Raw genomic sequence first — 5,234 nt, forward strand, 5'->3', positions numbered from 1 at the left:
CAGGTGGCAGGTGTGTGAGTCACAACACCTGGCAGAGGCTGCAGTAGGTGCTGTGGACCAGCTGGGTGGCTAAGGAGGGCTCTGGGGCCTGGCCTAGGCACCGGGGAGCCACGATGGGTCTGAGCCTGGGCAGTGGGCCACTGGGAAGGGCCTCAGTCTGGGGTGGGGTGGCTGGTGGGCATCTGGCAGGTGCCTGGTGGGAACGGGGAGGGGGGGCTGTGCATGGGGGGGTGTCGGGGCAGGGGTTGGTGGGGTTATGGGGCAGCCGTCCGGGTGGCCGGGGGTAGAGGCCCCTCCTGCAGCTAGAGATTGCCCCTTCCACCTGATGGGGAGCAGGCCCAAGCATGGACTTCCTGGTGGCCTCTCTGGGCCAGGCTGGCCTGAGATACCACCCCCACCCCCATCCAGGGTCTGGGGAGAGGGCTCTATCCAACCTGGTGCCATCCCCACTAGGGCAGCATCCTGGTGGGAGGAGGGACGAGTGACCCTGGCCCTCAGGGGCGGGAACAGCCCCTCCCCCACTGGTAGGGTTCCCACTTCCTTAGTGCTTTTGCTGGGCCTTGGGGCCCAGGCTGGGGTGGGATGGGCTCACTGGCCTGTTAGCTGGCTTCCCTGGCTTCCTTGTGGAGGAAACTGGGACAACAGGAAGAAGTGAGGGCTGGGCTTGCAGGGGGCCCTGGGGAAGTGTGGGCAGCTCTCTGGAGCCCCAGAGCAGTCCGGGGAGGGCACTGGGGGGCTGCTGAGGGTGGGGGCAGCCTGGAGAGGGCTAGGTTGCTTCTGTGTGGGGGGGTTGGGGTAGTCCGGGTGGCGGGGGGGGGAGAGGCCCCTCCTGCAGCTAGAGATTGCCCCCTCAGCAGGGGAAAGGTCCGGGAACCCCCTTCCCAGTCTGCAGCAGGCAGTGGGGGGACAGGCCAGAGAGCTGGGAAGCCCTAGGCTGTCCCCCTGACCCTCTACTCTGCCAGTTGCCAGGCTGGGCCTCGGCGCCTCGGATTCTCCGGGCTGGCTCTGTGCCCGCCCCTCCTACCCGCTCCTGGTCCCCTCGCCCGCCCCCTCCCTCCTCCACTCCCTGCTCTGGCTGCCTTTGGATACAGGGCCCTGGGGACTGTCCTGCCTCCTGCAGCCCCCGAGTCAGGCCCTGCGGGGGCGGGGGGCTCTCCTGCCTGCTTCCCGGGATCAGGGTGCTCGCCTCAACCTCAGACCCGTGTCCCAGCCGCACTTCCCTGCTGCCAGGCAGCCCTGGGAGGCGGGAGTGCAGTGGGAGCCAAAGGCTGGGCGGCGGGATCCTTCTGGGGCTGCCCCAGCCTGCCCCCGCCTCCCGCCCGGCACAGTTTACCGGCGATCTGGGGCCTTTGACGCGGGAGGGCGGGCAGCCGGGTGGGGATAAAGCTGGGCGGGGGCGCAGCGCCCCGGGACTCCCGGACCAGGAAGGCGGGTGAGTGTCCGAGTGCTCCCCGAGGCTCCTCCGGGTCCAGTGGGGGTGGGAGGTGTGGAAGGTGGGGCTGGCGGGAGGCCTGGGTGTGGCCACCCCTGGGGCAGACCTCAGAGGGGGTGGGCAGGGGTTCCCAGGCCTTTCTGCTCACACTCAGCTCAGCTGGAGCCTCAGTGGCTTCCTCTGTCAAATGGGGCCGAGGGGGCGGGGGGGTGGCCCGGGGATGGAACCTTCTCCTTCCAGAGCCCCGACTGGACTCTCCTCCCAAGCTCTCCGATATTGCTGTGTGGCCCGGCCAGGGGTCCGGGGGAGGGTCACTGGAACTGCTGGCTGGCTGCACTGTTGAGAGGCAGCGGGGTGGGGGGTGGGTCTGGCCTGCCTCTTCTGCACGCCCCCCAGGGTCGGGGGGATACGCAGAGCCCCTCTGTGCCCTTGTCTTCTCTTGTGAAATGAGGCTCGTAACATAGTGACCACATAGTTGATCATTTATTGTTAGCAGGGGAGTGAAAGGAGGTCCTGTGGGTAATCACACCATGACAGCTGGTGTGAATGGGGCCCGTCCCCGGTCACCTGGTCATCAGGGGCCCTTGGCAGTGCTGCGGGGCTGGAACCAGCCCGTGGGACCTGTGGTTGGCATGGCCACTAGCTGAGGTGCTGATTTTGACCACACCCTCTGCAGCTCGGGGCGGACCTGCACACCCACACTCTCCTTTGATTTTTACAGCACCGTGCTGTAGGGGCACCGTGCTAAACCCCCTCATACAAAAGGGGAGCTTCAGGGACGTAGAAACCCCTCCCCAGCTAGTAAACGGAGGAGCTTAGGGTCTCCTGGATCCTAAGAGTCTTTAGGCTCTGTCGGAAAGCAGGTTTTCCACAGGTGGTAACTGCCTGTACTATTATTTATTGTTGGTAAACGGCAGCTTAGACCGCCACGGTCTGTTGTCTTGGGTTTTAGTGACCCCCTTGAGGGGTTTGGAAGTATCTGTGGCTTTCTGGTGGGATCATAATTGTGTGCAAAGCAAGAGTTGCTGGGCTCTCAGTTGAGGGCCTGGTGGCTCTCCTGGGGCACAGTGGCGGTATTTGTGGCAGGGCCTTCTGGCATCTCCTTCGGCTGCTCTGAAGGCCTTGTGTTTATTAAAACCACCCCGGGCCCGAGCTCTGAACAGATGAAGTTTGCGTGATTCATCGTGTGGAAGGGAAGAAGGAACCCTGCCTGGGCTGAGGAGCAGGACACCAGGTTTCCGGCCGCTCCGCTCCCCATCTGTCCGGCCTCCGTGGAGAGTGGGGCTCTGGTCTTTGGCCTCAGGTGGGGGTGCGTGTGTAGAGGTGGGGGTGTTGGAGACATGGGGCAGGAAGTGGTTTCCAGAGTGGCAGCAAGAACAGACGGTGGTGAGCACTGTTCTCGAGGGGCTCGTGGAGGGTCCGATGCCTTTCCCGGCTTGGGGGCCCATGCCATATCCGTGGGGTGGGGCCTGCATCTCTGTCCAAAGGCCACCTTTCTGGAGAGCCGCCTCCAGTCTTGTTTCTGTCTGATGCAGTCCATTGCCCGATTATTGTGGGTCCCCACCACTGACCCCCACTCCAGGTGGTGGGCTCCCTGATGGTGGGGTCATAGGGGTTCACTCACCCCTGACCCCAGTGCTCTCAGCATGGGACCCAGAGCAGAGAGGGTGCTGGGTAGGTACACATAGGAATGAAAACTCAGTGGGGAAAACCCCAGCAGTGAGGGCATCCAGGAAGGCTTCCTGGAGGAACGGGGGGGGGGCGGTGAGGAGTGTCTGGGGGCATTCTGGACACAGACTAAAGGGTGACCGAGGCATGAATCCCACAGGCCCCTCTCTATCTCCTCCTACCCTTGAGCTGAGGGTAGGAAGGACAGGGGCCAGTGGGCCAGGCTGGGAAGTCAGAACTTGGCTTGGGGCCATAGGGAGCCACAGATGATGTGTGAGCCACAGCCGCGTGGGGCCACCATTGTATGTCCGGGTCTCACTGTCAGGGGCTGGGGCGCTCACCAGGTGGGTGGGTGGAGGACATGGACCCTTGATGGCAGGTTGGGTCTGGGGCTGGAGGTGGCACGTGCACTCACTTGAAACCTGCGCTGAATTGCCCCCTGTGTCTCTTGATGCCCACCCTGATGAGGAGAGCAGGGTGGCTGGTCGGAGGAAAGAGAAGGGGAGACCCCTGGGACCTCCAACCCCGGATGGGGGAGCGGGGTGTGTGGGTGTCCTTCAAGGGCAACCCTGTGTCCCCTAGTTTGTGTCTCAGGTGGGGTCTGAACTGGAGCCTGAGGAAATGGGCTGCAGGGGTGCAGGGGGCAGGCAGTCCGGTGGAAGGAAGGGCACAGTCAAGGCAGAGGGCGGGAGGGCCCAGTGGGCGTCCGCTGCTGTGGGGGGGGTCCGGCGGGAGCTCTGGGAGGGGGGCAGTGCTCCCCAAGGCAGGAGTCCTAGCAGGGTGAAGCCAGAACCCTGGTCTGCCAGCCTCGGGGGTGGCCCAGGTGTGACCCAGGCAGCCCAGAGACGGGGGGGAGCCGGGAAATGCTGCATCTGACTCCCGTATGTGACAGCTTTGGAAACGAGGCACAGGATGGCATGAGGGATGGGGTGAGCCCTGGCTCAGTAGCGCTGCCTGCATCGGGGGCACCCATGGGGGGCAGTCTGGGAGGTGGCTTCTCAGGACAGGGGTTGGAGGGGTGGCTGGCAGCCCCATCTGGGGGGTGGGAAAGGGTGGAGCCTTTTGCCTGTCCGGTGATTGCTTTCCCTGCGTCTCTGAGCTTAGCCCGGGGAGATGCTCAGTATTCGTACATGGGAGGAACGAGTGAAGGCACGAACACATGCCTAGTTCTCCTTCCCCCTTGGTGGGAGTGCTGAGGTCTGGGGTGGGAGCGGGGCACGCAGGTGCAGAAGGCGCTCGGAGCCAGGGCTGAGGCCGGGGTGAGGGCAGTGTCCTGGTCGGTGGTGGGTGGGTGGTGGGGCTTCCGACAGAGGTGGGCATCCCGGGGGTGCAGTCCGCTCACGTGCCGGAGCAGCTGGATACGCTGTGGCCATTGTGTCCCCGTGTGATGTCGCAGGCAGCCTGGCCCGCAGGAAGGGCTTGCAGGGGCTGGGGGGCCGGGGAGACACCCTAGCCCTTGGCCACCAGCTGGGTCTGCGGCGTGGCAGAGGGGCACAGCTGCAGGGCACTTGGCCCCACTGTCCCATGGCCGCAGAGGCCCCATGCTCCGGCCTCCTCCTCACCTGCTGTCCCTTTGTGCCCGTGACACCCCAGCAAGGCAGGCCTTGTCGTGTCTGGTCACAGGTGGCGTTGGGTACGCCCCGGCCTCTGAGCCGGGGCCGGGCCCTGACTGTCCAGCTTGGTGCTGTCCTGGGAGCAGCACTGGCACCCCCCCCGCTGTCATTCCGTGTCCCCTCTTCCTGCCCTGCATGTCCCTCCTGCCGCGGGTGCCCCTGAGCGGAGGGCCCAGGCCCGGCCGGGTGAGCGGGGTGGGGCTGACAGCAGCTGCAGAGTGGCACCCGTTACCAGCGAGGTTCTTCTGGTGCCTGCTGGGTGGGTGCTGTCCGGGCTGGGGGGGCCTCGGGCTAGGCCTGGCGGGCTCCCAGTGGCCACGGGCTCCAGGGCCCCCCGGGGGGCCTGGTCTGGCTCACCCGGCTGCCTGCCCCCTGGAGGCCTGCAGCCTCCCCTGTGCTCTCGGGGGTGCCCGCCCGCCCGTGGGTCTCCGGTGGAGCTGTGGCCCACCCAGGCAGCGCTGGTGGCTGACGGCGCGCCAGGGTGGCCTTGGGAGTGGGCCACTTGGTTTGGCGAGTCAGCA

General features: G+C 65.6%; 1 protein-coding gene across 1 annotated transcript in view; it reads left to right on the forward strand.

Moving 5' to 3' along the window:
- Positions 1 to 1,313: 1,313 nt before the first annotated feature.
- Positions 1,314 to 5,234, forward strand: part of PTP4A3 (protein tyrosine phosphatase 4A3) — a 16,619-nt gene continuing 12,698 nt past the window's right edge. The window contains exon 1 of the mRNA XM_073893294.1: positions 1,314 to 1,432. The gene's annotated coding sequence lies outside the window, so the exon portion shown is untranslated. The remainder of the gene's footprint in view (positions 1,433 to 5,234) is intronic.

The sequence above is a fragment of the Callorhinus ursinus genome, unplaced genomic scaffold (genome assembly GCF_003265705.2).
Source record: "Callorhinus ursinus isolate GAN/ISIS: 27379988/994484 unplaced genomic scaffold, GSC_fseal_2.0 scaffold5, whole genome shotgun sequence".
In the NCBI taxonomy this organism is placed as follows: domain Eukaryota; kingdom Metazoa; phylum Chordata; class Mammalia; order Carnivora; family Otariidae; genus Callorhinus; species Callorhinus ursinus.